This window comes from Dunckerocampus dactyliophorus, chromosome 21 (genome assembly GCF_027744805.1).
Source record: "Dunckerocampus dactyliophorus isolate RoL2022-P2 chromosome 21, RoL_Ddac_1.1, whole genome shotgun sequence".
NCBI lineage: Eukaryota > Metazoa > Chordata > Actinopteri > Syngnathiformes > Syngnathidae > Dunckerocampus > Dunckerocampus dactyliophorus.
In genome coordinates, this window is record NC_072839.1 from 11,939,647 (window position 1) to 11,963,801 (window position 24,155).

The following is a 24,155-nucleotide window of genomic DNA, read 5'->3' on the forward strand; positions in this document are numbered from 1 at the left end:
ACCCTTTTATATCCAGTCAGTTGTGGTTCCAGCGTGAGCCCAGCTATTGTGTAAGTCATGTGACAAGGGCTCCATAAAGCTTTCAATGTGTTTTATCTGTCTTGATTTGGCGTACGGTCTCAGCATGTCTGACACACTCACCGGCGTATGCGCAAAGACGAGCCTCAATCAGACGGAAGCTGCACGCCGACTTCCGTGGCAGGGCCGTGAGAGTGCACAATCTGTTAGGGAATGAAACCCGCTCATTTGGGGGCGTAACGGGTACAGTGCATGTACATGTAAGCAGATTTTTTTTAGTACGGAATATTTGGTTTGGTGCAGAGGCACACTGAATTTGGTACATGGATATTGAGTGACAGGCAGGTAGCGTAGCTGCCTTGCATTATAGTCACGCGACGGCTGGAGCTAACATAGCACAATCGATTTTTAATAGCACAAAACCGCACAAATGAAGAGAAAAAGAATTTGACCCGATTTAATTCTGAGCATTTTGTGGGGCTGATTATGACAATTATGACATAACAAACACTTGAATCTTGAATCACAAGTATTACCTCAAACGATCATTTTAATTGCACAAACGTAACACAAACGATTGTGACTAATTTTGTTTAATTCGGAGGAAATGGGTGGCTGGGTGAACTTTGACTTTGACTACAATCTCAACAACTAAAACAGCACAAACAACCATTTTAACGGCACCAACGATTGCAACTATTTTACTCCAATTTTGCGTGCAGTGGTTGGCCAGCTCTTTCCCTGCCATCCAGGCTGGCCCTCTGCTCTTCTTTGTTTCTTTGTTTTATCACCATACGTTTTTATGGTGCCTTTTGCCATCTGAAGGCCAAGCTCAGCTGGTGCCTGCTGCACCCTCTTTTGTAGGCTTTGTTCTACTTTGTGTGACTCTTAGTAAAAAGACTCACCATTTTTTGACCTCATGCCTTTTGCTTTTGGGGTCACATGACGTTTCAGCCAATAACGAACCTTCCTGTACTAAAAATAAAACAGAGCTTTTACTATGGCACCTACGTCGTCTGCATCGTTGCACTTTCCTAAAAAGAAACAAACTGTTTTGCATGATACATTATTTTTAATGAGAATTTTATTTGTATTTTTAGCACTCAGCAGTTCATTTCACAAAATCATTAAAGCGAAGAAATGTCATGTTTTACTTTTTGTTCTCTTACTGTGCACAACATGAAGCTGTACTAAAACTGAGATGCGTCCCGGTTTGTGATTATGGCTGATTTATGTTCATTTTTCCGTCGCTACAGGAAAAAGCACGATCCATGTTATGATCCCCCCCCCAAACCATTTATCCAACTCAAGTCATTGTGACTGATGTCTCTCGGCTCCTCTGCTCAGCTGACCTTGTGCAAGAACAGGATATGAGGAATAAGGAAGCTAAGCGGGCTTCTTTTTAGGATATGAAAGCTCACAGATGAAACTTGAGCCCCTCCATTTTTCCACTTTTCACCTGGCCAACACAAACGGAGTTTGATGTTTTGTTTAATATATTTTTTTTTTCCCCTTGCGACTCATTTTTTTGTTACTACCTTCCTTCCTTTCTATAAACATTATAGCCATGCACTTTATCAACATGAGTCAGGCCGCTCAGTTTTATGTGACAGTGTCTTGGCTAAGTGTGCTCCCTTCACTTGACAACCTGGGCAGTATGTGAAAATGAATCCATTTACCATCCATCTGTATAAATACATTCAACACGTAGTGCATAGCCCTTCGCAGTTCAACTTTCCACACACTGTCTGAGGCAAAAATGTTAAATATGTATATTTTTGACACTGGCGGAAATTTACGATCATGTTCATCCAATGCATTAGCCTGACGGGGTGATTTAACGTCTTCATCATGAGCAGCCCGCAGGCGGGATACTTGACGATCACGTAGGACCTAGCAGCTAGGTTCATCCTCCGTAGCAAGATGGCAACAAAAATCTATTTATTTGGCCTTAGTCTTGGACGAGACTCCGAACAAGTCCCTTTCTGGCCCTCAAGCCTTAGATGTCCAACTAATATTGCGGTTTATTTTCTCTTTAAATGGGCTCCTTCCAATGTGTGTGAAAGTTACAAATGCAGATTTACAGTCATGTGAGGAAATGAAGAAACTAGCCCTGAACCTTTGCACGCAAAAGGGTGAAAATTTGCCTCGTGCACCCTGGCTGTGCTGCCTTTGCTATTATTTTTCTGACAGCTATAGTTACTACTTGAAGAAAAAAAACTCCAATAAAAACCACACGCAATAAAAACAATAAATAAAATGAAGTATCAAGTCTCTGGAAACAAAATTGCCCTTTGAGAAATAATGACCGTTAGGTTTTATTCCTCAACATGAATTAATGAAGGTATAGGTGTGAAGCCTGCTATTGCGTGGCGTCACGAGGGCCACAGCGGGACCAAATAATGCCAGGACTGCCTCATGGATGCAGGAAGTGGTGGTGACAATGCACGCCCATGCGGGAACAATGCGTGTCGCGCGTACAGTTGTCGTGCGCTAGACATAAACACTACTGGACAAGGTGCAAGTAAGTCGTGCGGGAGCGCGGTCGGTTCGTGCCAATGCGCACCATTTTCGGTCAGGAACTGCATGCCAAGTGCGTCATTTATGCGTAAACAGACCGCAAACGAATCTTCACGCTTCATTTCCACGGCAAATTGCGTATGTCAAATTGACTTGAAATTTCTCGCACACTGTAGCTTTAGGGTGTTTAGTCGAATCACCACAAAATTGTGTAAAATTTGAGGAGGATTGGTTGGGAAAACATCAACCTAAATGTGTTGGAGGGGTCGCCTAATTGCCCATAAGTCAATGATCGTTTGTCTAATGATTCTAAAACTGAGGATGTACAAGTAGTATGTATCACATGTATGCTAGCCAGTCTTTTGAGCACAACCCATAGGGGGCGCCACAAATGTAAGTTCATGTCACTGTAAACAGTTGCTGTCCTTGTAGGTTTCGCTTGTCCTTAAAAGTGCTAACAAGCTCCTTTTTAAAGCTGCTGTGGTGAAATAGTTGGAATCTTTCCCCACAACACAGCGCTGCCCTGTCCTTTTGTTTCTGACTCCGTCATGGTGGCTGTGATCTCGCCCCAAGAGGGATGATAAGCTCTTACTCACAGGATATTCTGAATTCCTTTACGGAATGTTTTCTCCAGTGTGCCTCGTCCGTCTACCTTCACTGCTGTATCTGCTGCACCAAGCTCATGACTGTGTCCTCCTGACACGAGAACAAATACAGGAAATAGATTTTAAACCACAACAAAGCAATGATTTCATTTTTCTTCTGGTCACTCATTTTGTGGTAGAGCAGGGGTATCCAAAATGCGGCCCGAGGGACATTTGTCACCCGCCGCTCATTTTTTGTTGGCCCTCGTCATCTTGTAAAAATACAAATAAACAGGAAAATGGCAAAAAAAAAACAGCATTAGTAGGGGAAAAAAGAATAGACTGTTAGATTTTGACAATGTGTCCCTCAGTGGAACCCCTGTGCTACAGCCACTTACGAATTGGGGAAAAGCCCCGCCTCCCCGCATACATGTATATTCATTCCCATGTAACACACTATTTGCAGAGATGGATGTTTTTTCCCCCCCTAATGCTTTGTTCACTCCGGCAGCTGAACAGTATGCAAAAAAAAAAAAAAACCTCTGTTCCCCCCCCACCATCTCTATCCATGCTTTTTTCTTTTCACTTTCTCCGACTTGGCTGCCTTTGGACACTTGATTCAAGTCCTGCATATGAAAGGAAATGATGTGCTTAATTGGATTATTGGGGGGTTTTCTTCAAATGACTGCTCACCCACCCACACAGCCACAAACTTCCTGAAGCTCTGAAAGCAGCCCTGGCGGCACGCGGGCCAAATTTGGCCCTTAAATTACTCCAGACCGGCTTGCGTGTTCAGTTTAGGACTCGCAACAGCACTATGCTCCTGTCATAGAGGATCTTTGACTGGCATTGTTGCAGCAGAGTCCTAAAACCAGCTGGAAGCAACTGTTGTATAGAAGATGCCATAGTATAGAAGTATAGAAGTATAGAAGTAGAACTAGTCTAGTTTTGCAGGAGATGATACAAATCAGCACAGTGCTCTTGTCACATAGAGGATCTTTGACTAGCGTTTTTGAAGTGGATCATTAAAAACGGCAGGAAGCTACTCTTGTAGAGAAGATATTTGACTAGATTTTTATTTTTTTTTTGCAGTCGATTCTAAAAACCGCCAGAGCACTCCTGTCATGTAGAGGATCTTTTGAAGAGTGTCTCTGAAGTAAATCCTTAAACAGCAGAGCGCTCGTGTTTTAAGTCAAGCTTTTGCAACATATTCCTAAAAACAGCAGGAAACTCTTGTCATGAAGATTTGCGACTGGAATTGTTGTAGTATCTTAAAGAGCAAGGCTCTCCTGTCACTTTAAAGGATCTTTGACGAGCTTTTTTTGGAGTATGTCATTAATGCGGCAAGAAACTCTTCTAGAGAAGATCTTTGATTTGCATTTTTCTAGTCGATTCCAAAAATCACTAAAGCAATCACAGTAGAAATGTTTGACTAGCATTTTTCCAATGGATTTCTAAAAACAGCAGAGCACTCTTGGCGTATAGGTAAGGATTTTTGGTCAGCATTTTTGCACTATATCCTTAAAAATGGCAGAGAGCTTCTGTGGTGTAGAAGATCTTTGACTAAAGCACAAACATAGTTCATCTTTGTCTCTGACTTGCATTGATGTTATACATACTTAGGGGTGCCATTGGGAGGAGTCTGCCCACTATCATTCTCGCTGTCGAATCGTATGAAAATGTCATGTGGTGAAGATTGTACCATTCTGACTACATGGGGGTGCCCATGGCTGCTGCTGAGCATCCATCCATACATAGAATGTTTGTTTTTGTTATAAATGGCTGATTTTTCATATAAAATCAGGCTCATTTGTGTTAAAGAATTGAAAATGACGTGTTAACAGAAGACCTGTGGTAACGCATCCATATTGGGTCTGTTGGTACAGCAGCGTCGGTCCTTTCACCCGTCAAGAGCTTCAGACATGGCGACGTCTTTATCACCGATCTTGTGCTCATCCCTGAGATCTCTCGAGTACCAGAGTCTACACACACACACACACACACACACACACACACACACACACTACCCAGCCGTGGCGGAGGTGCTTTCATGCGACATCGAACGTAAACAACGGTGAGGAAGGCGCGGAGGAATGTGAGCTATGCTCAAACTAATACCGAAACAGACTCTCTTTTACCGAGCATTTCCCTCCCTCGCTTTTTGGTGAGTGAAATGGACGCGCTTCAACTCCAGGTCACCCACAGCAAGAGACTTTTAGACTGCAATGTCACGATATTCACTGACACATGGCTCAACATTAACATTTGAGGAAATCGATCTATAATAGACACAATCTAACTGATCAAAATCAGCTGTGAAAGTCCTCATTGGAAGACGCGCATGCACGCTATATTGATGGTATTGATGTCATTAATACTTGGTGGTTGTGCCCAGTGTCATCCTATCTTAAAAGATCATATATTGGTCGGAACTGTGAAATAACGAAGCTGACATAAAGGCAGGTTGACTCAGGTTATTAGACCACAAAGGTACAGTATTCAAACTTAAGCAGGCATCACAAGAATTTGCACCTGTTTTGGGGACTTTCTTTTGCAGTGCAGCGACTTATTTTCAATGAATGCCCCTCCCTCTCTCTCTCACGCACACACGTCATCCGTCAAGCTCTGGTCAGTGCTGTATGTGGCCTCTGTCTTTGCAGTACGTCCAGCTTGTTGGCAGCCGTCGCCGCTTGTCGGTGGCTTCTCTGGTCGACAGAGCGTGTTGAATCTGCGGCGGACAGAAATCCATGCGAGTGTCGGGAGCAAACAAGCTTTGCTCCGGTGTTCATTCTTGTTGGTTTATCCGGAGCGTTGAATTGTAGTGATTAAAAAGCGGTGAGCAAAATGAGTGTAAAAACGTGTGCCAGTTGAGCGTTGGCCGAGGTCTTTGTGGTGCGGCTCTTTGGCCCGGGCGACTATTTACTCTGCCTTCAAGCGCTCATCTGGTTCTTTACTCTTGCAGGAATGTTTTAAATGTTCTGAGATCCGATGCTCTACAACTGGTATCCTTTCACTTGCACCGCAGATTCCGTGTTCCTTCTGGCTTTTTGCTGATTGCGCTTGGTATCACTGTTGTGTGGCCAAAGGTACATGAGAAGTGTTCATTAAGCAGAGCTTTCATGCTGTGATGGATCATAGAGCGACTATGTCAACACGCAGCAATTTGATCTTCCTTGTCTTTGCCTCATTGTGCTGCCAGGGGACAGTTAAAACCTCTGAGGAGATCAGTACCACCAACGTACCCAGCAAGAATCCTTCGACTTCCTCACAGGCTCCTGGCGGAATGCTTTGTGGGATTATTTGGTACATTGTGGCGTATGTGAACCTTCCTTCCCAGGAGCAGCTTTTCCTCTATTCCCCCCTTGCTACTCACCTTCTCACCTGAAGGGATTAAGCCGATCTGACTTCCTTGTGAAGATGAGATCCTCTGAGACAGGAAGGAGCAGGACGCTGAGGTTAAGGCAACAATTACTGCTTTTGGAACTGGCCGGATTTTCACACAGAATGGGAAAATGTAAACGAACATTTGTGGAGTAGATTGTTTGGCTAGCCAAGAGACGGAGTGGAGTCGCAGCTCATGATTGTTTGCGCGTGCGTCCACAGGGGGACTCTGTTCAAGAGATTTTCATACGATAGGTGACGTCTGTCGTGGCCCCACTTTGCTGATGGTATAGTTTATTTCCAACAAGTTTAACAATGATGTCATTCATATCATTATTTAATCCTACCCCTTGTCCATGTTTTAGCCAATATGGTGACACTCGCAGTGTGGAGGTTCCTACAGCCTTGCTCACATGTGATGTTCTTGTCTGGTGCACGCTGATGAAAGGCGTTAGCTAGTTTCACAAATTCAACGCAACCTACAAGCGGAATTCAGTTAGTTTGCGGTCTAAACGTCCCCTCCAGGCTCGCCTTGCAGACAGCGTCCGTAAGTGGCTGTCGCTGTCTTTCATCTTCTCACCTGGCCCAGTGAGAGTGATGTGTATCTCACTGGCCTATCTCCTCCATCTTCCTGCACTGGTTCCCAGACATTTACTGACGCTTGAGGGCCAGAGCCTGTATCACTTTGTCATCCTGTGTTGTTACCGGATCAGGGACAAAGATGGCTTTCTCATGTTATAACACTTCTCAGCTTCTCTACCAGTTGAGGGTCTCAATCCTGTTTCTCTGGGTGGTCTGTCACTCGTTCAGAAGCTCTGCATTTTCTACATACTGGAAGGTCAGAAAAGTGAATGCTTTTTGTTTTTAATTGTGCCTTTTTATAGGAAGCATTTCTAGTGCTTTTTCACTTGAGTTTTTTGAAGCTGTTTTTCTTGAACTACTGTAAAATGCTAGTCAAAGTTCATGTATACAACTGCAGCGCTCTGCTGTTTTATAAGGAGCTCCTGCTGGTCAAAGTCTTCCATACCACAGGAGCGCCTGCGTTTTTCTGGTTTTTTTAATCTGATGCAAAATGAAGCTCTTCTATATGACAGGGTTTTTAACTGTTGTTGGGAATCTGCTGCAAAAACACTAGTCAAAGATCATCCATAAAACTGGAGTGCTCTGCTGTTTTGAAGTGTTTTTTTAAGTGGTAGGGTTTTGGAAGTTTTTTAAGAAATGCATTTGAGACTAACTGGTTAGCACGCTAGCTTGCTAGCCACCGTCTCAAGTCCCTGCATCATAAGAGTTGCGCAATGTGGTGAAAAAAATGAATAGGAGTGTAAAAGGCACTATAGGGGTGTTATTTCATGTCGACAGGGCTCTAATGTTAAACGTATTTACAGCTACAGCTCCACGTATTTACTGCTACTGAGCCCAATAACAAAAGTGGCAGCCCTGCTCGCTTGCAGTAAATGATCTAGCTAGACTATGAATGCTGAATATTTTAATTTATGCTTTTACTGAGCATCTTTCCTACAATATGCTTGCACACCTTGCATTCGTGCATGAATCCTCACGGCACACTACAACCAAGTAAATGTCTGGTCATTGCCGTACTCTGAGGAATTGTACTGCATTGAATAAGCAAAATAATTTGAGTTAATAGTTGGAGTCTGTGTTCACTTTTACTGCAAATGAATTATCGGCGCCAAATATCAGTTATCGGGCTCCTTGACTACTAAAAATTCGTATTGGCCCTGAAAAAAAAACATCTGTGGATCCCTAACAGGAATGCTTTGCCGTTTTTAGCAAGCTACTGCAAACATAATCAAGCATTCCTGTGCAGAAGGTCTTTGACTAGCAATTGTACAGTCGATGATTTGCTCTCCTGTTTCTTTCCATAGGGAATCAGACAGAACGTCATCATGAATGCTACACGGGACGATTAATGCCGAACTTTAGTTGAGCCTAGTGCATTTCGTCATGCGACATGCAGGTCAGAGCTAGAAGAACCTGCATTTTGTATGCAATCAGCCTGGCTGGTGAGGTGACATCTGCTGAAGATGTCACCATTGAGACCTCCTAAATCTTATTACCTTACTGATTGATCTCGGGTTGCTGTTAACTGCTTCATCATGCGGTGGTGTGTTGGCTTTACAGTCTACCTTAATGTCTATTGTGGCAGCTGACAGACACTTTAAAGTGCAAATGAGTGGATTGCGGCGGTTTGTCAAAAATCCTTTATCGGCCGTTTACATGTCTCGGGCCGTATTTTCAATAAAAACCACAATCACTTGCTAGTTTTGCCGGCCCTCGGGTTGTTGAAATAGGCTGATTTTGCTGTGATTTGGTATTCTACTTTTTACACACAAAAAAGTCTTGGAAGAAGGTGACTCTTTATTTTGACACATGCTGCCCCGCATGGCGCTATGCACGCACGGTTTTTATATGCATGGCACAGCGGGGTGCGTGTGTGCGGCACATTCACCTCAACCCCAGAGACCCGCTCCTTCCCCTTCTATCTGCTTTCTTTTATTTCCTTGACCCCGGTGGCCCCCGCTTGTCCCTACTGTATTCATGTCTCCCGTCTGTCCTCCCCTTTCCTCTTTCATCGTGCACATTCATGATCAACTGTGCGTGTCCTCTCCTGCTCCCCTGCCGTCACTTGTCCCCATATCTCAGCTGTGCTTGCGCTGGCAGGAAGTCCACATGACACCCATTCAGCCCTCAACACCGTAAGGTGTCCAAATTGCAGCCCGGAGGCCATTTTTGGCCTGCAGCTGTATTTTTGTTGGGTGCCACCATGGAGTATGCTGCTTTTTTTTTTTTTTAATTCCAAAACTGCTTCGGCCTGAAGCAGACGTGGTTCCACAGCTATGACACCCCTGTTGTTGTCGTTCAGCCGCAGAGAATAGGACTAGTGAACCAAGTAGCCCCCCCAACACTGGCCTCTCATTGCATTGCAGGCAGAAACCTGGCGATGAGCAGCAAGGGAAGGAAGGTTGAATATGAGGGACTCCTGCTACTTGTTAGACCTGATCATTTCCCCCCATGATGGACTGGAAGTGATTTTTCTTTTCATGGTGAGAGGATATGGAAATTAGAAGAAGTGGGCGCCACATGTTTGCAGCCCCCTGCTGTCAATCAGTCATTCATAAATTGAGGCCATTTCATCGCCCCTCCCTCTGCACACGGCCATTGTGGTTGTGTAAATGAAGATTTGGGATGCCCCCTTCATCTACCCTGCATTTTTGTGCATCTGATAACCTCGGTGGATTTCTGATGTTTACAGATGTGCTCAGCTCCTGGAATAACAGTCTAGCTTCCCCCCCAGCGTAGCGCGCCAGCCATCTTTAATCCAGTAAAGAGCGCAGGGATTTGGTCGCCCCTGGCCTGCCTGAAGGCGCTTTGGAAACTCTCTCGGCCGTGAGAACGAGGAGCTCGGGAGGGGACCGGTGGGTGGGGGGGGGGGGGGGGGGGGGGGGGGGGGGGTAGAGCATTGGAGGTGTGTTGGCCATGCAGGGAGGGGGGGTATAGGGCGAGGGTGGTACTCCCCCTTTTGTGAATTTAGTTAATCTAATTTGAGAAACCCCCTCACACCCCTCCACCCTGAGTCTCTTCCTTCCCTGTTGCTCCTGTTTCAAACATCGGAACAAGCTGGACTAAGTTTCACGCATTAGCGCTGAAAATGGGATTTGTTTGGTTTAATCCAATATCCTCATAGGAGTCATAGTACCGCCTTGAGAACTCACATCTATTTACACTTTAAACATCGGGTGATGAATCGCTAGGTGTGTAATGGTACGCCATAACCATCAATGGGTATGCGTCTCGGATTATAGCCATCTAATTGATCTTATGTATTGTGTAAAACTAAGACATGAATAACACCAAACTAGAAGTACAAAATGAATGCAGACCCACCAGTACAAGCCTGGGGTTTGTTTTTCAGAGACGTACTGTAATTACGTTGCTGTTTGACGTGTGTGGTACAAGGCAGTGTGCTAACATGAGTTAACTTGAGACAAATGTGCACATTAGCACTCAATAAGTCATCAAAACTTACTTTTATGCATTCCCACATAGTATCAGCATTTGAGACCAAATATGAGGTGAAAGAAAAACAGAAAATACAGTATAGTAGTCTATCTGTGCAGCATGAAAGTTAGCACATGCACGGTGGTGCGGTCAGGGACCGTTGAACATAGTGGGACGGGTCGCCGCCTGCAACAAACATATGCATGCCAAAACTATGGGATTTGTAACTGTATATTATTTTTTAAATATGATGATGGCCCTTATTTCCAAAATTTATATGAATTTACTTAAAATGTGAAGTGGTTATTTACAAGTGCGTTTTTATTATTTATCATTGCACCTGAAAGCTTCCCGCACTCCGGTTCGGCCCCACCCAAGGACCGGTACTGGTGGTTGGGGACCCCTGCAGTAGGGGATATAAAACTGCTTAGCTTTTGTGTAATAAGTTTAAAAATAAAGAAATGAAGCAGTGGAAAATTAGAGGTATTGGAGCGCCAGCTGCAAAATCGACAAGTTAAATGGGAGGACAGGAGGACGCCAAAGTACTTTAGTCAGGAACTGGACAAATATTGAAGATGACATCATTGCGGCTTCAAGGGAATTAAAGACTTGATGCAGCTGGAAGTCAACAACAATAGACAATAAAAACTCCACAATAACAGCAATGTTAAGAAACATTTAATTTGATTACCAATAAATTACTGCTCAATTTCTATACAAAAATGACTTTAAATTGTGCAAGTTACTTGAAATACTAGTAATATTTATGTCTCCACTAGCATATTTCTAGTAATGTGTTCCTGTTATTGCACTTTTATACCATTTTAATCTTTTCTTTTTCCTTTCTTTAACACTGCACCGGGTTTATACTGTCATTATTTAACTCTTACTGGCTTCTTGATTTATTTTTTTTATATACACCATTCTCTTTCACACCGGAAGTTAACAAAATGTGAATGATGAAATATACGCAAGTGAAATATTGCAAGAGTCCGCATGTAAAACACTTGTGGCGTGGCTGCATTATCAATGACAAACATGGAGAAGGGGATAGGATGAAATAAGATCTGCTTCTTCCTACTCCTCCTCAGAGCAGGAGGGTGTTACTGGAGATGGAACCGAAGGCGTTAGCAAAGGTGGGCTGTGTGGCCTCTGAACAGGTCGTGTATACACACAGGAAGTAATGTAAAAAAACAACAAAAAAGATGACCAATCAGTCTTTTCGGCCTTTACCCACACAGGAGCATAATCCACTTCCTGCTCTTCACCCAGTGTGTATACTGTGTGCGAACTGGAACCGAATGTTCCGTACGGCAACATCCGGTGGCGTATGCGTGTACCGTTCCACCGCTAATATGGGTTGAAATGCTTGGAGGTCACCTGGATAAGATGTGTGTAAACATGTTTTAGCTCATTTGTCTGTCACAAAGGCTGCCCGCAGGATGTAAATGAAGAACCTCTCTTTGCCGTGTCGCACCTCTGATTAACTCAGCGTGATGCCGTCGGATATCAAACGGGTATTAACTCATTAGCCTTTGAAGTTGCGCTCGGGTATCATCAGGGTCTCGTAATCCCTTTTTAATGGCCCAGTGAGTAGGACAGTGCTTCAACAAAATGATTAATTTGACAGCATTCTCACCTAATGCCCCCCATCAGGCCCCCACAAACATGCTTTTATTATGCTTTGAATGGGTTGAAAATTGACTGATTAATTTAGGAAATGCACCACTCATTGTGTGTTAAACGCAATCTGCTTATCAACATCCTGTCCTTTTTTTCCCCTTTTTGGGGGGGGGCTGTCATTTTAGTGCCCTCCACCCCCCACCCTCCTCTTTGACTGGAGGCAATAAGGTGGTGAAGGCCAGGAATGCAACCGTGGGAGTGTAAGGATTTATCGCATGGAGGTGTGAGGGCTGCTGCTGCTCTCCTGCTTCATTTGTCTGCAGATGTAACAGTTTAGTGCCAGCAGCATTCCCACCGTGGAGCCAACGCAGCCTTTTATTGCCTTGCACTTTGATTAGTCAGACCACATACTAAGGGGCCGTTTGCACCAGCCGTTGGTGTCGCTCTGGCCATTTGATGACATGACAGCGGCATTTTCTGAAAACGCAAATATGTAAAAGCATGAATGCATACAGTATATACACCAGGGGTGGGAATGTCTGGCCACCTCACCATTGGATGCCATTCAGAGGCCTGCGATGCCATGATAAAATGATTATCCATGCATCTTTTTGTGATCAATAGTTATATTGTGCATTTTATGCATAGTTTTTTTCCTATATGTAATTTCTTTTTACTCACTGTGTACTCCTAAAACAAGCATGTGTAAAGATCCACAATTAAAGTAAACAGATGAATTTGCTTCCATTATCTTGTGATAATTGGAAGGTTACATCAGCCAACATACTGTAGTTCCCATTGCACAGGAAAAGTCAAGTGCGCCAGTAGCAGCATGTATGAAATTAACAAACGTCGGCATATTCTGGGGAACCAACATAAAAAAATCTCCCGTTATTCACAAATAATAGACTCCTGAGTTCAAACTAAAATCCTGAGCATAGAATCTCTGACAAAATATTTTTGCTTTACAGCAAAGTCAAACAGCTTTCATACAAAATGTACATTTCTGTGCCTGCAGGTCACATGCAAAGATAATGCTTGCCGACGTCTGTCTACTATGAATAACCAAAAAAACTAGGCTGCCCTTATTCACAATTGCAGTGTCAGTGAAATGACGTTGCGATGGGACGTTGTATCAAGGTTCCAAAGTGCGCAGCACAGCACGAAACCCTGCTTCTCAACCAAATACCACCACACATCCTTTGCACTAGAAGTGTTTCAGACAGAAACACTTTTCCGAGTTGGGTGGAAAATTAGTTATCACCTGCTTGATGGTTCTCTGGTTGGCAGCAACTTCAGTTGACTGTTTTTCCTCTTGGTTCGGGTGGAAACGTGCTATGTGGTTTCTCATTTGTCGTGTTCTCAAAATATTTTAAGCTTGTATGACAAAGCTTGCACGTTGTCCGGCTCTTGTCCAGCTCATTTTTACCTTCAACTACTTGAAAGCCAAAGTGCTTCCAGACGCTCACATTAGATCCAGCGGGTCGGAGTTTACGTCCAGCCATTCTGGTAGCGTCTCACACTTAGCTGCACCACCATAAACTATCCGGGTGACACTTCCGCTTTACGACTTTTTGTTGCGTTTTTTTTTTTCCCCCGTCAGCATTCATTGACATTTATGAATGTCCGCATCGCAATGCAGCTAAGAATTAATTCCCACACTGCTAATGTACACTACAATAACATTTGCACCCTTAGAATATCCTTAGGACATTCTGTGCCATTCAGTTTTTGGTTTTTCAAGCCGTCTTTGGCTGTGTTGGTGCAATTTGCCACAATATGTAGATTTTTTCAATATTGTAGCTCCATAAATTGGCCTAAAATGGCAGCACTATGCAAATAGTGACATGTTCCTCATGACCAAAGATGTCCCATTGAAAATGCCATATTTTTTGGTCTTAAAATAAAATGTTTATATTTCAATTTGCACTATTGGCTGTCAAATGTTTTGGTCCACCAGATGGTGCTACTTTTTCCCATTGGAATTTACTCTTTTTCCTTCTTTTTAAAGTATGTTCTGCAAGGGTACGTTGCTACTGAAATGTGTCTCACTATTGATGTTTCGATATATTTCCCGCAGTTTCTGAGAAGCTGACATTCTTTGTCCCGAGTGCGGGCGTTAAAACTGTCACTGAAAAAATAATTCAACAATCATCAGTGTTGCTGCCAATCATCCATTAAAAAGAAAAAAAGGCTCCTTTAAATGTTTTCTATGGAAATGATTTTGATTTTTTTTTGTTTTTTAATGAAAAGTGTGATACTATATTTAATAAATAATTATGTATATTTCAGACATTAGTAGTTAGTAGACTGATTTGTGTAAAATGGTAAAATAGGTTAAGATATGTTAACGGCACTTTTTGGGACTGCGACAGAGGAGCTAGAGTGTGCATTTTTGTTAAAGATCTGACACCGTAGAACATAAAACAATGTTGCTGCTAGTCAGTGACCCATCTCCAGGCCTAATGAGAAAATAATAAGCAAATGCTTGTATGATATTATATATATATATTATTATATTATGTATTATACAGGTTTTGTATCCAAGAAAACAACATAGTTATGTCAACATACTGGCCTTTTTAAAGTGTTAAATTCCCCCAAATATAGTCTGTATATTTCAGGCAGAAATACTCTTGAAAGATTGCCTCATTTAAAGTGGAAACACATTTGAATATGTGACATTTTTAGAGCAGGTTTTGGGAAGGTGACATTTTTGTTTTCATGTGAAGACGCCCTAAGTTTCTGTCAGTCACAATGAGGCAACATTTATTTAAGTATATGACTAATTCATTCATTTTTCTGACTTTTACTTTTCACATGCAACTACCCAAACACACACACACACACACACACACACTCTCATTTTGCACTCCCATTCGTGCTTTTTCCACTCCCCTCTCTCTCCCCCTCTCAGGTTACCAATAGTAGGGCTTTTCTTGCTTCCAACTTGTGTGTGTGTGTGTGTGCGCGCGCGTGTGTGTGTCTCCCCTACACCGTGTCCTTGTCCCTGCCTCCTGGCAGCGAGGAGCCACCCAGCAGCCGGCCTGTGATTGGGCAGCCGGGTGGTGGGGGGGCTCTTGACACAGCGGCGGTGTGCTGACTGCTCCGGGACGTGTTTCAACAGATGGTGGAGGTTGGAGGGTGTCATCACATCGGAGAGGGGATTAGAGGAGAGAGGTTGTCTTCTAGGAGCTGTGTGGTCCACCTCCCCTTGACTCTTCAGCTCCTCTATGAGCGCAGGGAACACTCGCAGGATTCCTTGCCTTGCCTGCCTGCCAGGACGCTGCCTGCCAGGTACTTTTACTTTTCTGGTAGCATTCATTTGTGTGTTGTGTGTCTTGCAATAGTTTGTAGTGTTGCCTTCATGTGCGCAGGACTTCATAGTGTCCCCCCCCCGGATGACAGGAATTCCCTCTCTTGCAAATTCCTCCTTCTCAAGGGATTAGTAGGCAGCACATTCCATTAATGTCATTTTCTTCTGGCAAAGTCTAACAGGGTTGCATTTCTACTGTATATCCTGTGATTTTTACCGCAAAAAATAGGAAATTCAAATGGGGGGAAAAGAAGCAGTCTTCCCCATAAATCTAATCCAGAGTGCAGCTCTGGCACATGGTGTTCGCTAAATGGATGAGCTGCTGAAGAGCTGCCTTCCGGATGAACTGTCAGAGAAGTCAGGGAATGCACACCTCACTCCAGAAGGGAAGCTTGCCAGCAGGAGCGGGAATATGATGTATAGTATTTATATCCCGCTCCAGGCAGTGTGTGCGTGTGTGTGAGAGTGCATTCTCAATGGAGATGGTGCAGCTGTAAAAGTGGACGCGGCGCGGGTGAAAGCTGCTGTTGTGTGAGCCTGTGTTGACCCTGGTAAACCAGCCATAGCTGCACTTCCTGCCTGCTACTTGAAGTACTTAACCTCCAATCGGCTGTGATCACTGCGGCTTCGAGCCTGTTGTCGGTGTGAAAAACATGCATTTTGCACCCCCAACAACTTCTTGTAGCTTTGATTATGTTTGGACTGCAGGGAAACACTTGAAGCTTCAGCGTGCTATAAATATGACCAGCTGCTGCAAATAATTAGCGACTTGCCAAGACTAACATTTATTCCAGTAGCCATCCTTCCATTTGTGTGTGGAAAGTCATGACATGGCAGTCCTTGAGTCCCATCAGTGACAAATAATGTGATGATGTGACCTGTGTGTTTTTGTGACTAGTCGTTGGAAATGAATGAATGAATGAATGAATGTGCAGCATATACTGTATATCCTAGGTGGAGATCCGCGTGTACAGTATGTTTATGTTGCGGGGTAAAAGGCAGAAACACGCTTCGATGTCTTTAAGGGTGCCCTCTGCTGGACCCATCGCAGTGGAGGTATTTTTATGTATTGTCAGGTTGATGTGTAGGAGTTGGATCACTTTTTGAGTGACATGTAAGAATAAATCAAAAGTGTTCTTCGAAAAATTTGGTTCTAGGGCCATCAAAACCGGCATAGATTAATGGTAATTGGATTTATAGCCTCCCTCCCACTGAAATACTACCAAAGTCCGGCATGGGGCCCATTTGTGGCCTGTGACTCATTTTTAAAATTTAATAATAATAATATATCTTATTTAATAATAAGATATAAATTTAATAAGATATATATAAAAAATGCATAGTTTATCGAACATCAGCAATGCTGTGTATAAAACGGTGCATACAGAAAAGAAAAATCAGTGCTCCCATTTTTTATGTGGAACTTTCATCCCTCAGCCTCCCCTAAAAATACAAAAAAAAGCAGAGAATAACTGAATAACTCAAATGAAATAAATCAATAAATCTAAATGAAGCGGCTAATACAGTAATCCCTCGCCACTTCGTGCTTCCAATTTCAATTTGTGGCTTCACTCTATCACTGTTTTTCAAAAATATATTAATACAGCATGCTGTTTCGTGCTTTATTATGGCCTATTACTCGAATATGCATATTTAAGCAATTTTTAAATTAAAACTATCATTTTATATTAAGCATTTTCAAGTTTAAAAAAAAAAAAAAAAAGCTAAGCGAACTAAAATACAAGAGACGCATTCAAAGACATCGCAATGGTGTGTAGTAGTCTGCACTGGCCACTAGGTGTCAGTCATGTCACTGTAATGTTCGGTCAGATGCACAAGCACCAGACTTGATTGGCGGAACGCCAGGCTTTTATTGCAGGTTTGAATGATGTCACAATGATGCTACTGTTGCAGCTGTAACCCCCCGCAAATGAAAACTCAACTCTGAACCCTCAGCGTCCCTTCCTGTCCGCAGCTTCCCTAACGCCAGAACACATTTACAGCAACGCACATGAACATGAGTCTTAGTGATGTCTCAGGGACACTTCTATTGGGTAATACGAGTGAGAAGGTGACAGTAGGGGTTATTTAATAATAATGTTAAAAACATAACAAAAACGGGGTTTTCTCTGCTCTAACTACAAATAGAATGCAAAGCATGTATTTCTTTATATATGTAACATTGTTTTGATTGGTTTTTGCTTGTTTGATCATCGTCAAAGTGACTATTAAGAGGTGTGGACCCCCCCCCGTACTAAAGTCTTATTAGGGAAAATGGCCAACATTTCAACACTTGCCTTGTAAAAATGCAAAACTTAGAGAAGCGTCTTCATTTATTTTATTTTAGAACACATCTCCGGGGGTAAACATACCACATGCGGCATTGATCTATTTTGAAGCTCACAATAACCCCCCCCCCCCCCCCCCCCAAGTGTTTGTTCAGCCCCTCATTGCAGCGGCGAAGGTCAGGACATGCAAACATCATCACTGGAAGGAATCCTGTCCTTCCGTCACATGCGTTGCGGAGCTACTTCTGCCTTTACTTTTTCATGACTGATTCCTTGTTGTCGCAGTGTGACTGCACAGGGATGCAGAGATGAAAGCCTGGCTGGTCTAGAGGGGAGGGGGGGGAAGAGGAAGAGGAGGTGTGAAAGCACACCGATGTGGATGTGCTGTGATGGAGGCTCAACCTTGAGGCACGTGTGCTGACCGCCAACGTAATCTTCTTGTGACCTGCACAAAAGAAACACACACACATGCACACAGGCTATGCACAAGCTCCCCCCCCCCACCCCCGTCATCCACCCCCCCCAGAGGGCTGCACTGTCCGTGCTTTGTCATCCCTCTTGTCTAATAATCCCCTCCCCTGGGAGAAGCAATCTGTTTTAGGTTTGAAAGAGAAAGGGCCCTGTCTGTATCACGTACAATTAAGCAAGCCTGTCGGAATTTTTTTGGTTTGGGGGGGTGGCTGGAGAGAAGTGCCGCCACTGGGGGGGCCTTTGCTTTTATCTAGAATGGAGATAATGGGGTGGGAGGGCAGGAGCGACGGGGATGGATGGAGAAAGGGTTCAAAGACGGAGGGAGTGTAAATGAATGAATTCCTCACCCCTCCATCCCGCCCCACAACTTGGACTAATAGACGCTAGCATGCGTTTGTTTCAGCTCTCTTGCTCCTTTTCTTTGCTTCTCCCCTGCAGAGAGTGAACACATTCAACCTCTGCCAGCACTCCCCTCCATTGCCTGCCTGCGTGCGTGTGTGTGTGTGTGTGTGTGTGTGTGTGTGTGTGTTACAAACTTGGCCATGTGCTTCTAGTAGCCTCCGGTTGCATCGGCGCTAATCTGTGTGTGGATGCAGGATTCCCTGACGGCGTCGTGTTTAGACTGACAGCGTCACGTTACCTGAGCTGCGGCCCTACGGCAAGTTCAGAGTTTTTTTTGTCTGCAGCAGAGCTTTTTGGGATGATCCAGTGACTGCATTCTTTGGCTCTCATGCAAAGCAATGGACTCGTCTGGAGGGGTAAGCTTCTTTTAATGAGCATATTTTGATCGTTTTCAGTGCATTTTATTTGTGAGACAATTAAAATACAAATGGGGTTACAGCATGCTTTGGAAAGCCACACACTGAGCCACAGGCAATGGAAAAGCGAGCTCCCCCTGTATACAAATTACAGGTTACATGTCTGTCTGTGTTTAACTCTGACTAACTGGTAATGTGGGCATATGATACCCCCCCTCCCCCATGAATGACCATGGGGTGTGGAGAGAGGGGAATGCTGAACTGGCACAGGTGCAATTGGACAAATCCCTTTTTATGAGCGGTGTCACGTTGGTACGCCGCAGCCGCCGGGACGTATTTGTTTATGGCGTCCAGGGTCACGCACGCTGCCTGTGGTGCGCGGCGTTGGAGCGAGAATATGCCTACACATGCTCCGCATAGTCGGGGGTTTTGAGTTTCACGCACTTTGCCGGCTGAGCTGCCAGAAACTCGCTCGCACTCGACTTGTTTTCTGTTTGTAATGACTTTAAGGAGTTGGCTCGCATGAGAGGGAACCGAATATTAAACTGATGCTTGTGTTGGTGATGTGGATTCCTCTCAGGCAGGGATATGCAATTCATTGGTGCCGACGGACACATTTTCACAAAGTTGAGGACCAGACAGCCGGACCTGTCTTTCTCCACTCTTATTTTTATTTTGTTTCTAAAGACAATGCAAGGCTGTGCCGTACCTTCACATTTTTACCACAAGAAAAGGTAAACACAGTCCTAAATTAAAACAAGTCAAAGATCCTCAGTATGACAGGAGCAGTATGCAGTTTTTGACGGACCTACCACAAAAATGTTAATCAAAGATCCTTTGTGACAAGCATGTGCTGTTGCCAGGACCAGGTGCAAAACGCCTGTCAAAGATCCTGTGCATCACAGCAGCATTTTCGCAGCAGTCTCTTGAAAACAGTCAAAGAACCTCTAAATGATGGGAACACGTTTTTAAGTTGGTCTACTGCAAAAATGTTAGGCAAAGATCCTCTATCCGGCAGATGGATTCTGCTGTTTTTAAGGACCCACTGCAAAAACACCACTCAAAGATCATGTACATGACAAACACTGCTGTTTTTAAGGATATACTGCAAAAACACTACTAAAAGATCTTCTATTTGACCTTTTTATGGATGTACTGCAAAAATGCTGGTCAAAGATCCTCTATATGACAGGACCACTGGTTTTCAGAACTTACTGCGGCAAAGATCTTGTATCCAGCAGGAGCGTTCTGCAGTTTTTTAAAGGACCCACTATGAAAACACAAGTCATCCTTTTATATGACACAAACACTGCTGTTTTTAAGGACATATGGCGAAAAAGCTACTGAAAGATCCTGTCTACAGCAGGATCACTCTGCTGTTTTTAAGGACCCATTCCAAGAACAGACGCTGGATATGACAACACTGCTGTTTTTAGGGATCTACTACAAAAATGGTAGTCAAAGTCCCTCTATTTGACAGGAACACTGCTGTTTTTAAGGACCTACTGCAAAAATGCTCGGCCATGATGACAGCGGGTTCGCCATGACGTAATCTGCTGCATGAATGGTGGCAGGTGCATACTCAAGTTAATTATGCACCTTCCGCCATCTAGTGGGAAAGCATTTCATTGTTCATCCTGTCACTCTGCGTAGCATATTTGCAGTAAATATGCGTGGATCATTTCCCACGGCACACCTGCGGCACATGAGTCATGTGTGGCAGCGCAGTGGTTGGGAATCGCTGCACTCTATGAATTTGCTGCAAAAATGTTTATGGTTCCCAAGTTCTGGGCCACCAGTGGAGTGGCTGCAAGGGTTCGTCTATCATGGGTAATAGCCTGAAGGAAGAAGAATGTTCCCCTGCCAGTATTATAACCTTAAATCATCCTCACTAGCTTGACATTTACTTGAATACTGTCATTAAGATAAGACTTTATTGGTGACTGCAGGGGAAATTTAGCTGTTAGTGGAGATGATGCATTTTTTTCAACCATTCTAACATGACGTGTGTGTGTGTGTTACATGGAATCACAGCAAGGTCATTTTTAGCCAGTTTTTCCTAATGAATTGTTACTGGTCATGCTTAGAAATTGGATTCAAGGCACAAGGCTATTGAAAATGGTACAGACGGTGCACTTTCTGCTGCTGAATTCATGGAAAAGCAGTCAATCGCGTTCTTCTCGACAATTACCTCACTGGAAACCCGTTGAAGCAATTAACCATCACTCTTTTGTGGTTCAAGCCCATCATTTATTTTGGGGCTATATTCGACATGTCAGTAACGACAAGGAAGCCACCCGTGAGAGCAATACATGCTCAGCTCCTTCTTGTTCTGACTCTCTCCAGAGCTGCTTGCAGGCTGATAGACTGTTTGTGATGGGAGTGCGGCTTTTGCCAAAGTGGCTGGAGAATTATAAATGTGTTGTATTTTATTCATCACTAATGGTTTCCAGTCATGGCTCAAGAGGAGGCCTAACAAGAGTGTTTGCTTTTGGCTTGTATTGTGTGCGTACAGTTGACAAGCGAAAGGGCTTGGCTTTGTTGGTGTTGCCAGTTTTGTTAAAAGTCACCAATTTTAAATCTGTCTCAGGTCCCACAATTGTGTTTTTTTTGGAAGTGTGTCGTTCAAAATCAGCTGGAATTTTAAGTTTACAAGTGCTTTTAGTCACACACTGTTTTATTTCAACGATATCCTTGTGAATCTTTTTGTCATTATGCCCCCCCCCCCCCCCCACCCCCTCGCCAAATACTTTGATTTCATTCTCCTAATATAACTTTTTCCCAACCTAATTTTACAAAAGTTGCATCTTCATTCTTTGTTTTGTTTCTCATATTACAACTTTAAAAAGCATCTTTTTTTAAAAAGTGGTAATCTTTCAAGAAAAAAGTCAGTTAGGGAAAAAATAGTTTAGAAGCATAAAATTGAAATAGTACAGGGAAAAAAAATTTCATTAGACAGGAAAACTTTAAAAAAAAAAAAAAAACAGCCAAAACTGGGGAAAAAAGCGGTAATTTTATGAGAATAGTCAAAATATTACAACAAAGTTATTATATTCAGGAAAAAAAGTGGTAATCTTTCAAGAAAAAACATCAGATAGGAAAAAAATATTTTGGAAGCATAAAATTGAAATAATACAGAAAAAAGATGTTTTTTACTGAGTTGAGGTTAGTTGAGGTTTTCACTCCTATGACCTTGTAGGTGTTTTCACTCTACTTCCCCCTCTTGAATCCTTAAATCCACCCCTCGTTTTGAAGTGTCCTTGAATCAGGATTCATTGAACTACACATTAAGACGCATCCGTGATGGTGGGCGGGGGGATATGGCCTTGGCAGCCTTGCCAGTACAGAGGCCCTCTTACCTGGTCAGGAAAAACCCACGGGCAGTGATAGCCATGAATGCATCCACTCCAGGTTCACATTACACTCAAGTGAGGCCATTTTTTTTCAGTTTGGCTTACAAAGATGCCAGGCATGTTCCGCAGAAGCAAATGAATCACCCATAGATGATGTGCTTTACGGCTTGTATCGCTGACCAAAAGTCGATTTTTAAATCCACCACCATCTTACGCTCGGTTGTTGTTGGATTTGTTTTGGAGCCCGACACAAATTTAGTGATGTCGGTCAGCAGAGTTAAGAGTTTGAGCTTTTGCCCAGAGCTCAGTGCATGAGGACAGAGCTCCCCTTCAGGCTGCTCAGTTCGTCTAATGGGGGGGCCTTATTGGGTGCAATATGCTGCCCTTGGCCCGGCGGTGGCGGCGGACCCTGACACAGGCGCTCCTCAGTGTAAAGCGGCCCTTTTCAGTACTTGGCCAAATTCCCTGGGATTACAGAAATATTTGGACAAGCCTCAGTGTTAACATAAAGCCTTCCCATAATCACGTTCCCCTCTGAAACTGAGAGGGCGAAGTAAGTGTGTCCTAGGTTTTGCGGGGTTTAAGGTGCTGCTCGTTCTACACTGCAACATGGCCACCATAGACATGGGCTGGTCCAGGAGGAATGAGTGCAGGTGCAATGAAATGACCGTAAGTGATTTATTTCACAGCGCTGTGGCATCTGGTTTGGGTTTGACTTGTTTTGGGGAATGTGAACCTCCTCACCTCCAGATCCAGCCTTTGGCAACACTCCGCAGATACTTCAAGGGATACCTGGATCAATTTTTCACTCTTTTTGGCTCATTTGTCTGCTGTTTTTCTTTAACAGCTGATAAATGCGCAGACTGCCGCCGAGACGGAACAGAAACCACGCCAGATGCAGCCTCTTGGCCATTGTTGAAATGAATATGCAGGCCAATCACAACCAGACTCCAACTCTGACTGTTGTTACCTTGCCGTGAAAGCCCCCACACCCCTCCCCTGCACTTCCCTCAGGCTCTCGCTTGTAACCGCAGTGTGTGTGGGTAGCCTCAGGTTGCCGAGGTTGGGTTAAACAAGCCGCCATCAAAGCCGTATTACCACTTGGTTCAGGGGACGGTCAGGGTGCAGCGGGGTGTGTGTGGTTTGAGGCCCGAACTGGAGGGGCACAAGTGCCAGCCAGTCAAACAGTGCTGCCCCTGCTTGGTTACACAAGCAGCTACTCTTCTATTATGTTGTGTGCACAAAGAGCTGCTGTCAGTGTTGTCGTACTAAATAATAGAGTGAAGCTGCGGAAAGTGGAAGACTTGCCAGCAGAAATATAAGCAGGTGAAAGTCCACCATGAAGCACATGAGCCCCACCCCCAGTGTTTACGCCTTCCACCAAAAAGTGGGGCTTCGCTGCACATCTTAAAATAAAGCCTGTCAGTGTAGTCGAGTCCATGGACTCCAAAATGTCAACCTGGACACTCAACTTATACTCGTTTATATTCAACAGGAAAGGTTTTTATAAGAAATAGATTGAAATTATTTTTAATTGCAATCCCATTTTGTCAAATAGTACATTTGTTTCACACATTTAAAGGCCAAAAAAAACAAAAAACAGTTGGGTTTGTTGGTCCTGCCAACAAGATGTCCCATATTTATTTTTCCAGAAGTTTCAACTTTACCTGTTAATTTGTCAATTTAGTTTTATTGAATATTTTGTGTTGCTGACTTCATTCCAGGAGTTGACAGCAACACACAAATGAGCTAGTTTGTCAACCCACACTAACTCATAAAGAGGAAGGAAGGAGACAAAAGGACAGGAGGAGGAAATATTGGAG

At 43.7% G+C, this 24,155-nt stretch overlaps 1 protein-coding gene across 8 annotated transcripts in view; it reads left to right on the top strand.

The window, feature by feature from the left end:
- The window catches only part of sulf1 (sulfatase 1), an 80,577-nt gene that overhangs the window by 28,794 nt on the left and 27,628 nt on the right, over window positions 1-24,155 (top strand). For 7 of the 8 annotated variants that reach the window (XM_054764984.1, XM_054764983.1, XM_054764988.1 and 4 more), the window contains exon 3: window positions 15,274-15,443. The gene's annotated coding sequence lies outside the window, so the exon portion shown is untranslated. Of the gene's footprint in view, window positions 1-15,273; window positions 15,444-18,547; window positions 18,980-24,155 lie in introns of those variants that run through there. The other variant, XM_054764986.1, reaches the window with a different exon arrangement.